Source organism: Cyanistes caeruleus, chromosome 5, assembly GCF_971803275.1.
Source record: "Cyanistes caeruleus chromosome 5, bCyaCae1.hap1.1, whole genome shotgun sequence".
NCBI lineage: Eukaryota > Metazoa > Chordata > Aves > Passeriformes > Paridae > Cyanistes > Cyanistes caeruleus.
The window spans coordinates 10,022,679-10,035,088 of record NC_141705.1 but is presented as its reverse complement, the minus strand read 5'-3'; positions in this window follow the sequence as shown (position 1 = coordinate 10,035,088).

The following is a 12,410-nucleotide window of genomic DNA, read 5'->3' as shown; positions in this document are numbered from 1 at the left end:
TTTCATTAGGGCTGTCTAAGAAGTTTCATTCCCACAGAATAGCTGAAGAAGGACACAACTCTTTGAGACTGTGCCATTTATCCAACTTGAGCAATGTAATTACCAAGTCTCAGTATAATTGCTTAGTTGTCTTCTAGCAGCTGCCTCTGAAACACTGAATCCCTTTGAGATAGCCCTGGTCTTTTACACCCAGGGCTGATTTTGAGCTGTGATTCCTGTATCCAGAATAAGAAACATTTTGCACAAGTAACCTGGTAGATTAGAGGACTTCCTCTATGATCTAAATGCACTATTCCATAAATCTCTGTGGGTTTTGCTCTGAGTTTGAATGTAACATCTGTGCACATGTCTGATTTACCATCAGTCATTCCTGCATCAGCTGAAGGAACTTCCCAAACTACCAGCTGGTTGAAAGGAGGGTACAGGAACTTCTATGGCCTCATCCAATGACAGGATGGAGATGATTTAATGAGTTTGCTCATATTTAACCTTATTTTCTTGTTATTTACATTCCAGTTCACATCAGGTATGGGTTTGACCATTAAAAGGCATTGAAAAGAGCAGAGGATATCATTCCATAGTCCCTTTCACTTTCCTATATTAATCTAGAAGTTTGGCACTCGCTGTTTTTTGGGGAGACAGAGCTGTTACATCAGTGCCATGGGAGAGGTAACACAGGAACTGAAACACACGCATGGCCTGAGGGGGAGATGTATTCACAGGTTCAGATGTCAAGATTTAGGCATCTATAAACAGGTATTTTCAGATGAAGAGTCTGGAATTTAAAAGCTAATCTTCAAGAATACGCTGTACTCATTCCAAGCAACACAGAAGTCTGAAGACATTTTTAACACAGTTCAGTAGAAGTTCCTTTTCACCAATAATTGCAAGTTTCTTTCAATGCCACCAAAATAATCTGACAAAATGCATAAGTAATACTTAAATTTAAGAAGCAGCAAGGGAGGTTGCTTGCATTGACATGACAAAACGCTCAACAAAAACACCTGAAATCAAGTGCCTATCAATTCTTTTTTGCATTTCAAAGGTAGGCAGAGGTATCTGCATCTTTTCTAGAATATATTAATCTTCAATGACATATAAATAATAGTGAATGGATAATTTCTTTGTGTCGTGATGGAAAATGACATGACATCTATGAATCAGAAAGTCAGATATGTACACATTATTGAAATGCTGTGATATATGATGGGAGGAAAGCACAAGGTAGATACCAGTATCAGCATTAATTTGAGAGGGAGCAAAACAGATTTTGCAGATGCAAACCCTGGCATTTTACACCGGACCATTATGAATTAAAAAAAAAAAAAAATAGTCTCAGAAAAAACTTAGTAAATTTTGCTTTTCAGGCCCATAATTGCTATAGTTTAGTTCATAGTTATGAGTTCAGAAAGCTGATATCTGGGTATCAAGGATCCTCTTGTGTTTGAAAAGGAAATAGCCAAGGTGTCCTACCCAACAGATCTACCCATGCCATCCACTCAAGTCCAAAGTGGTGACAATGCTGAAGGGAGCCCTGAAGGATTTTACTCATATAACTACAAAAGGCAGGGAGAAAGAAAAATCAGCATATGGAATAATATTTAATCAATAAATGATAATTCCAAAAAGTACTCAAGCAGAGGAGGAGCAGATCCACCAGGACAGGGGTGCTGCACTGGGACAGGTAAGTGAGAGGCGGTGGAGGGTCCAGCCATGAAGATTTCCAAGAATCAGCAAGACAAATCCAGGACTGACCAATGGTCTTGCTTGGAGTGGATGGTTGGAATGGACATCTCTGGAGATCTTTTCCAGCCCACAGTTGTATGATTCCAAGTAGGTATTTTAGAGTGAGGCAGATACCAGAGAAAATCAAGCAAATTGCTGCAGTTAACCCATGAAATACAAAACACATTCGGGTCAAATTAAATGACTCCTTTGAATCTAGAAAATCAGCTCCTTTACCACTGAACATATCCACACAATATATCAGAGATGAGATCAGAGCACCATTAGGGCATTTCCTTGCATCTCACTATGAGGAAATTCTCAGAAAACTTTCATTTAATGAAAGTAACCACCCTGAGGCTTCCAGCTTTAGCTTGCATTTCCTTCTGCTGCTGCTCACCTTTAAAAAAACATGAGCCAAAATTTTTCAAGGAGATGGGCATCTATATTGATGATAAAAGGCCACAAAAACCTTTATAAAGTTTCATGCAGTGACTCCATTGCAACAGCAGTGTCCTTCTTCTGGACCTGAAGTCTGTAATTTTCTTTATATTTACTGGTAGACAGTTGGCATCTAAAAATAAAAGGGGGAGGATTCAAGCAATAAAGAGTTGATTTATTATGTATTTTCGTAACGTTGTAATAATTTTGTAATTCCTTTTGCTTTCATATCATATTCTTTCCCCTCTCCACACCCCCTGACGCTGAAAATTATTTTATCCAACCAGGCAGTAGAATGATAGGATGTGTCTGTAGTGACTTCATATACATAAGAAATAATTTGCCCTCAAATCAAGCAGCTTCAGGAAACAGCATAGACTGAAAATTATTCCTCCTGTCTTCAAAGTGAATATTTTTCAATCATCCTGCCATTCAAGGTCGATTCATAAAATGACGTTGCAGACACATAGACAGACTATATTTGCAACATATGTGATTTGCAGCAGATAATGTGACTCACGACACCAGTTAATAGGGAGACAGACATGACCCTGTTCTTTGTGCACATTTTAAATCACACATGTGCCTTATTCCTAATGCATTATTTGAACTCATTAAAAAATCCCCTCTTTTAATATTTACATTCTAAAGTATATTCCTTTACTCACTTCAGACACATGGATGTCTGGCTAATGATGTGCTGACAAATGATCTGCTCTGTTGCAAATGGGGCATACAGAGGTGGACAAGATAATTATATTATTTATCAAGTGACTTTTCTATCAAGAGTCAAGGAGTCTTGCTAAAACATATCCAGAGTGAAAAATGATTGTGGTGTTCTTGTGAAAAACAGTTCATAAGGTAAGTTCTGCTTGTTCCTGTGAGCACACTATTGGAATGAACTCAATATTTTACATTGGTATCATTCAATGTAAATTTTCATATATATATATATATTTATATATCCATTTATATCTCTCCAGATACGTTTTTACAGGATTGAAAAGCATACCCAACAACATTGATAATATCAATGAAAATATGTCAAAAAAATGTGTGGATCCTTCATCATTGAATTCATGCTGAGTTTTATATCTTAAAGATTCTCTCAGTTTTTTCTGACCCATAAAAGTGCCAGTCTGGGACCAAAGTACTAAATTTAGTCATACAGACAGAGATCTGATGAATGAAAGACCTGAATAACCACATAACCAGCATACAAAGAAAAAAAGAAGATTACAGTTATAGTCCTTTTAATAATAGTCCCCTTAATAATAAGTCATATTTTCATATAAGCATAGATTCCTTTTCTAGAGAGAAAGGTAATCTGTCACAACTAGAGATCTCATAAATAAAAATCTGCTTTCAGGGATTTTACATTCTTTTTCAGCTTTTGAGTGAACTTGAATATATTTGTATGTATTTTTATATATGTATACACATATGTTTATATTTTCAAGTATGTTTATATAATTCTTTTATTCTACATATATTTTATGTATATATATGTGTGTGTATATGTATATATTTATATATATATGTATATATTATATGTATGTATGCATATATATGTATGTATGTATATATATATGTATACAAAAGAGCCCAAATAGGAGAAGGAAGTATTTATCTGCATAAATAAACCAGTAATCCTTTCTTAAATGTGGTTTCTAAAGTATTATTCCTTTTCCCTGCCCATCATAATTTTTTTTCTTTTATTGTCTTTTTTCTAGTTCCTTTGAGACTTCCAGAACTTCTCCAGTGGACTGCCACTGACTCTGCTCATAAGCTACAGCTGTGTTTGATAACAACACCAAAATTCCAGGAAGGCAGGTCCTGTTGGACTGGTTCTGGCAGATGAGAATGTGTCATGCAAGTAGTGGAGATGCTTCATGGAGGCAAAAAGCAGGTTAGTGATGAAAGCATATTTATCTTTAAATCTGCAACGTCAATAAAATTTTTTGAGTCCTTATTATCACACAGTAAGGGGTTAGGTTTCTAAAAATCATTCATAATTTAATGAGTCATGACTATCAGAAATTCTGTTGTGTTTTTACATGTATTTCTACATGGGTAAACATTAAGGTGCTTGTGTACAAAAATTCACATGATAAAAATGGGGAAAGTGGGGGAGATTGCTATATAGAAATAAATTAAAAATAGCAGTACCAGAAAAATTATTGAATGGTGATCTATTTGTTATTTGAATTTAATAATCCATGTCTGACCCTTGACCGAAGGAAGAAGAAAGTAGAATTCTTGAAAGGTCCTTGTGTAACTCCCAGTAATAGGAAGACACCACTTCTCCCAACACAATCCATTCCTCTCTTGCACAACCCTTGTCATTAGAAAAGTTTTCATAATGTCTGCTGAAACCAATCCCAAGAAATTCCTGAGAAAAATAAGCACTTTATTTTTTGTCCCATGGCTGGGAACAGTGGGAATGGACGGCTTCCTCCTCCCTTTCAGGGCTTTCAGGATCAATCACCTGGCAAATCAACCCATTTCAGCCGAAAAGTAACAACTGGTTTTCTTAGGAGAAACAGTTATTGACGAGAGAAACTTGTTACAAGGCCACAGCCTCCTGCTTTTTAAGACATTCCATTATTTCAGGGTTTATGTAGTGGCTGGAAACTTCACTTTTATGGTATTGATGTCATCTCTTTATTTATTGAGAAACCATAAATAGAGGGATGAAATAGTCGCTAATCACTCTTTCAATAGCACAAAAACTTCTCACTGCACTTTCCAGACTGATTTCAAGAAATGGTAACTTGCTAATATCTGTTCTCAGGCTCTGACCTAAAGCATTTCAATGATTTTCTTATAGTGTTGTCTTATGAAAAGCTGAGAACTGAGATATTCCAACTAATTCACTTTCCAGCTTTGCTTCCTAGTATTGCCAAACAATCTGCTTTGTCACAGGCAGAAATTATGCCATTTGATTTGAAAATTCCATTGTTATAGCTCTATGTGCAAGGCACAAAGAGGAATGAGAAGCAATTAAGGCACAAGATGACAATAAACAAAGCCATTTAAGCCTCTAAAACTTTTTAAATGGGTACTGGGCAGTAGCTGTTCAACAGCTCAACCGTGTGTTTTCCAGAGGGAGGACTTTGGAGAGTTTATTTATTTAATCTTAGCAATATTACTTGATACAAACAATATGATGTTATAGTTTCTACTCCTTTTCTGTGACAGAATACTGAAATTGAGTCTTCAACAAATTCATGCTAAAACTCAGAGTAAAATGTCAATTTTTTAAAAGGTTATCAAGAAAATACAATGTTTGCCCAATATAAAGTCAGAAGTTCACCTCTCTTACAATTTATATTCACACTGTGTATGGGAATGTTCAAACATCTTACTGTATTAAGCATTTTCAGTAGGAACACGATGTGATCTGGTGGTGTTCAGCTAGAGCAGAGTGATGCTGGCACATGAAAATGAGTGTGGGATTGTGTGACGACATGGTTATGAAATGAAGGCTGGTATATAAAAGTTAGCTGCATAAGTAAACTAAACCACATCTGTAACTTATGAGAAAGCAGAATGCACAGTGCCAGAGAGAAAAAGGCAATGAGAAGAGGGGTGTTCAGTGCATGAGGAGCAAAGAGTGGCAAGAGTGAAGACTGTGGATGGATGGCTTTTGGTAAGGCAGCCATGGCAGAGTCTGCAATCTCTGACACAGGAATTGTATTGGCCCTTTTCTTTGATATGATGGAGAATTTTGGCTAGGGGGTGTAGGCATGAGGAGGGTTTGGAACTAAAACCCCATAAAACCAGCTGTGGTCTTATGCCCAGAAAGGAAAGGTTGACTTTAAAACAAATTTGCTGGAAGAATAATAAGATATGCATACATTTTTAAAATGTTAGTTGGACTCTAGAAACCAATGTAAAACAGCTGCAGGATGGCTCAGACCAGTATAATTAGCTACTCTGTACATTTTTTCTCATAATAGCAACTTCACCCTTTTTGCAATAGAGAGCTGCACAGAAGTAACCGAGTAGGAAATTATCTCCACAGTGTAAAACTTCACTGTTGTGACAACTGATGTACATTAGAAACTTTCTGGTTATATAACTGTGGCGTCAGAGTAGAAAATATTCTGTTCTGTATCGCTCCTAAATTCCTCATTACAGCTGTTGTAATAGCCTAGTCATATTATTTTTGCAGACCACAGACAAAACTGAGTGTTATCTCAGTTACTGCTTCTTACTTAATGCTTTTTTTCATTATGTCGGTTGGCCCCACTAAAAACAAGGATGATCTTTGAGCAAAGATAATCCTTTAACCAAGGAGCTTAAAAGTGATGCATATTTGCAGGCACTTAGTGAAGTATCACCTTTTTTAGAGTTCACATTCTGAACTCAGCTCCTCCATATAACACCGAGTCTGTAGCTACAGTCTGTGTTTCACTGCACCCTAGTATAAGGCATTTCCTTTTTTTTTATTCTGAGGTTAAAAAAGATGCTGCAGGAGGTCTCAATTCCTAAGAGAAGTTATGCTGCTCTATTCTCCATCATTGCTGGGGGTTTGCATAGCCAAATTAGGTGTTCTGTGCTACCCACATTCTCACTCTGCTATTTCAAAATCACTTCACACCTAAAGCTTTATAAATAGCTTTAAGGAATAGGGAGAAGTTTATAGAGATGTGTAAAAGCACGAAGGGAAGTAAATGTTGATGACTGATACCAAACCATAGGTCTGGAACACAGTCTTGCTCACCATGTGCAGACCTAGAAAAGGCCTGCATGGGTCTGGCGATGAGTGAGGGCTCCTTCCTTCCTGCCTCCCCTCCCTTCCCCTCCCCTCCCCTCCCCTCCCCTCCCCTCCCCTCCCCTCCCCTCCCCTCCCCTCCCCTCCCCTCCCCTCCCCTCCCCTCCCCTCCCCTCCCCTCCCCTCCCCTCCCCTCCCCTCCCCTTCCCTCCCCTCCCCTCCCCTCCCCAGGCTGCCCTTTTCACCTATGCTATACCTGTGTGTATTGTACACTGGGGAACAGCTCCCCATAGATCTGGTTCATGATTCATTATTGCTCTTTACATAGGTGATGTCTGGGTGAAAAGAGATTGATGGCTGATTGCTTGAAGTGTTCTTTGACTGTCCATCTGCTGAACGCTTCTTGATATTCAGTTCGGAAATTGAAGAGCTTGGAGCTATAACAGCACTTTGAAAAGCCACCTCTGGGATATTTGTTCAACCATTACAGCAAAGAATCTGATTCCTAAGGCAGTCTCTGACGTGTAGGTATCCCTTTACAGACCTTTACAGAGCTAGGATCCTGATATACAGAGACCATTTATGCACGAATGTTATCTAATTTTTCTTTCACTTTAAAAGGGGTTTCAAAGGACCCATCTTTGCAAGCCTCCACTTCAATCTGTTTCTTTTTCCAAAGGAATATAGTATATTAATGTTGAAGTGAACTGAAATTAAAAAGGAAGATGTGTCAAATACTCTCAAGCTTCTTCAGGCATTTTTCAATCTATGTTTTTTATCCACCTCTGCCTTTTCAAGTGAAAAAAAGAAAATTCTCATTATCTCTTTTCTGCAATGTAAATGAAGTAAGGCATTGTCTTCTAAGTTATGCTCTTCCTTCCAGCTGAAAGGAAGGATTGTTAATTCAAATTTTCTTTAAAAGATCTAGCAGACATTTTAAAAACCTTCCTATATTTTGATTCTACATATATTATTTGGAGCCCCAGTTTTGATAACCATGTGGCTCCTGTTAAATCACCAGTTTATTACAGTCATGTCAAGCCACATCACACCAACTGCATGAAGAGTTCACAGACTCATGACAGACAAGTCAGCAGCATCAGACATGGTAGTGAAAAGTAAAATCAGAGCCCTAAGCTGTATGGAAGAGGCATTAATCTGTCACACTGCTCAGCCTGAAACAAGTGATGGGGAAGAACCCTCTGCAGACAGTCCAGAGGACAGGAATAGGAAAGAGAAAATATGGAAAAAGATTCCTCTTGAAAAAATCTGTAAAGCATTGGGGTTGTTTAGATGCAAGAAGACTCAGAAGGGGGCACTGCAGCAGTGTTGCAGCACAAGCATTGTCTAGGTCCCTGCAAGTAAGGTGTCAAGAATATTAAACCATTTCCTGATGGTAAAGACAATGAAGCTCTTCATGCCTTGACCCACAGGACTGGGAAACAGCCATCATAATTTTCACTTTTCAACAGGAAATGAATTATTATTCATTATGAATATTATGCATTATGAAACAATCCTCAAAAACAGTATTTCCTTAGGCTAGTTATTTACCCAATTTATGGCTCTTCACATATTAGCAGTTTTCTCCACTCATAGAATCGAAAATAGTTAAAGTTGGGAAAGAATTTTCAGATCATCAAGTCTAACCACCAGCCTAAAACCATGTTCACCATTAAATCATGTCCTCAAGTGCCACATCCACATGTTTTTTGAGTACTTCCAAGGATGGTCACTCCACCACATTCCCTGGGCAGCCTGTTCCAACGTTTGACCACCCTTTCCATAAAAAATAATTCTTAATATCCAATTTAAACCATCAAATTTAAACTTGAAAATTGAGGCCATTTCCTCTTGACCTGAATATTGAATTAATATTTACTCTTGCAACATAGACACACTAGCTTTCACACTCTTACCTGCTAAACCTGCTTTTTTAAAGAAAGAAAGGATACCTGCTGGGTAAATGCATCCTAGCTTAGCTTGGGAACAGCTGTGCAGCTGAACACAGGGTAAGGCAAAGAGCAGCTCTGTAGCAGCAAACAACCCAGGGCTCCTCAGTGCTATTACTGAAGGCATTTCTTGCAAGATAAAGAGCATCATCAGCACTTCCTAGGTAACAAAGAGGAAAGGATTTTGGTCCCTCACCAGGAGGTGTGATTATTGAATCGTTCTGAGCAGATACCAATAATCTACCCCTGAGGCTGCAGCATGTGCTATTCAACCATTAACCAGTTTTCTTCCCTTCTGGCCAATTCTGCCTGCAGACCTCCAAACCCATCCACCTAAAATCCTAATGTCTAATTTACCAAATTTATCTGAAAGATGAGCAACAGAGGAGACACCTGTCAGCTCAAGCCAAGCTGGGTGGGAGGCTGCCTGTCCTTAGAGAGGCTATGAACGATGATGGAGTGAAATGTGGAGGGGTAAATTCTTCTGATGTGACAAATAATCATGAGTGAGGTACATATTGTTGGCTCTTAACCGAGAATGACAGCACAGCGTAGTGGGAGTGTTGTGATAGAGATGCTCTGAGCCAGGTGCCTGAAAACTCAGCCATGTCATCTGGATTGCAGTCAGTGCTCCAAAGGCAAAGCACCAGTTGTCTCTCTTTACAGCACTCTCATTGTCATTGTCACTGAGGCAGGGAGAGAGGCAGTCAGAAAGCGGGAGATGGAGGCCAGCTGCCTTCAGCCCTGAGGTGGGATACTTTTCATTTAGGGACTGTCTGTTGCTGCCATGATGAACTGCAGTCCTCCTCTTGCCTTAGCATTTACTGGGTAAGGCTCATTTGCCCTGATCCTAATGCAAGAGTAAGTTGAGGTCTTCATGGCACAGTTTCTTCTATTTTTCAGAGGACTCAGAGCTGTTTAGCAAGTTATTTTTTTATATATATATATATATATACATAAAACAGAGACTTTGTCCTTTATATTGCTTTGACACCTCTGAGTGCAGCATTGCTGAGAATCACTCTGTACCCTGAAACACCACACAACAAGCTATCACCACCTTGTGCTGACACTCCTAAACAGTGCTGCCATGCCCTGCTGGCTTGTTGGCAGCACATGCTTGTGACAGCTTCCAAAACCCCCCTCACAGAGTCAGGATCCAGCAATTCACTAATGCCTTTGCTGACACCTCTCAGAGTATCATGCTGCCCAGGTACCTGCTCCACAGGGCGCAGTCCCACGCAGCCCTAGGCAAGCACATGACTCTGAGGGATGAGATGCTGCCAGTGTGTTATGCCTTAACAGCTTTTTTTATTTTTTTTTTTCCTATGAGGCTTAGGAAGCTTAAACACCTTCTGTTTCACTTTTACAGCATGCAGTTCATCCAGTTTGGCACATACACACAGTTCTGGCTACCCTGAACAGTTTCAGTCGGTTATTTGTGCTGTGCTCTGAGGAGGTTCAGCAGGCTCTGCTCATCTCTTCTCTCCCTTACAGTTTCCTGTTCCACAAGTCCAACTTTCTCCCAACAACTCAATTTTGTCCTTTGCTTTTATTTATATGGCTGTTCAGGTTAGGAAGTGTCCATTCTCAGATAGTCTGTGAACTCAGTAAGTCCTCTCAATTCATGACACAGCTGCCTTCTACACAATGTTGTTGATTTTCTAGCCTTTCTGAGGAAAACATGCTGTTCTTATGAATTATGTTTGGTTCCTTTAAAAAACAAAACAATTTCCCAAATTTTACTTTATAATGTTTTGCACTCTTTTACTCAAGTAAAAAGGATTAGGTCATTTTACTCTGCCTCCTTTCTGAGAAGAAATGCAAGCATGAAAATAAAAATTATCTAATAAAGGGTGGGTTTACTTTTCTTGACCAGGGTAGTAGGAAGGTCTTTCTCCAGACACTGAAATTAAAATTTTAAGAATTTAGATTTTATGTTTTTATTACATTCAGCTAATACTCACCATCAGATCTAAAACTGTAGAGGGGGATTGTTATATCCATACACAGTGTTGTGTGCTAAGAAACAGGGAGGAGAACAGAGCAAACTACAAAAGTTAGGGACTTTTTCCTACTGTAATGCCCATGATCAGTTGAGGGGAGCTTTTTATGTTCATTAAAGCCATGTTATAAAGGTGAGGTGATATCTCCTGTTCTGTGTTCTGAACAGCAATCCCAGCACACATAACCAGTGACTAACAGATTTTAACAGGAGATAGACTGCCACAGAAAATTCAGACATTTTTGATAACTATTTCCTTCCCCAAAATTAGGGCCTTAAAAAAATGATCTTGGAACTTTTGACCTACAGTGACACAAATCCTCATGAGTCCACCTGCAGCATCCTTAAGGAGAAAGATCAAGAGTCTCACATTCAACTTGACTTTCCTTCCCTCCTGATTACTCAGAGAACCAACCCAGCCTTAAGGTTACTCACATGTCCCATCTCCACTCCTTGTGGGTACCCACAGACCCTGCTTTTGCCCTGTTGTTGGCAAGCTCTGCCACAGCCCAGGCAGCTCTTGGCACCCTGGCACAGCACTAGCACATGCCACAGCAAGAATCTTCCTACGTGCTGCCTTCACTCCTTTCCACTCTCTCATCCTTTCTTTCAATTCTTCATAAAAATACCTTTGGGCCCCTCAGCCCCTTAACAATCATCTGAAAAAGAGAAAAGTGACAGGGTTTATAGCGAAAACTGGCAAAATGTAATTAAGCAGCTGCCAGTGATGTCTGCTTTCTATATTCCCAGCAGCTGCATTATGCATCCTTGCTCTTCTCCCTCTGTCCCTCTGCTGCCCTATAATCTGCCATGATCTATTAGACTTAAAATTGTAGTAAATGGTCCTCATCAAGGCAAAGCCTGTTGACTTTGCACTTAAATACAGCTGAAACCACCTAGATTGCCTCCATGAACACAAAGTGCATGACTCCCTTAGGTGTCCAACACACAGCAGAGGTCAAGCCTCTGCCCTGCTGCACAGCTGTGGATGACTTTGTAAGCAAGATTATGTCATGGTTGGATTTTTGGGGTTTTTAACATCACAGATTTTAGCTCCTTTCTTCATGTGCTACCAGGTATTCTTCTGTCTCTAAGGCAATTGTTAATTTTGAATTTTGATAACATATTGTGGTTTTTGTTCTGATTTGGTTAATTTTCTTTAGCTGTCTCTTCTTGTAATAGTTACTTGCTATTTTTAAAATTGGAAACATTTTTCACACAATCAAACTGCTCCCTTCACATAATCTCTAATCATCTTCTACCACTTTATTATGACGGTTCAACAGAATTAATCAATAATTACATTGAATATCAGTTATGTCCACAATGTGTAGTTCCAGATGTGTTCTTTGAACTATGCAGCATCTATCAGATATTGCACTGGATATTTTTTCAAGCCTTTCTCTCTGTAAAATTACATCATCACACTATAAAAAGTACTGCTCTACACTACCACAGATTATAATGCACAGGTAATAAATTGAAGAAATCTCTAAGAAGACTGTCACCATTCTTGTCTGCCACAAGACATACTAGGATTTTTTGACTTCTTAATTCATTTTTCAGC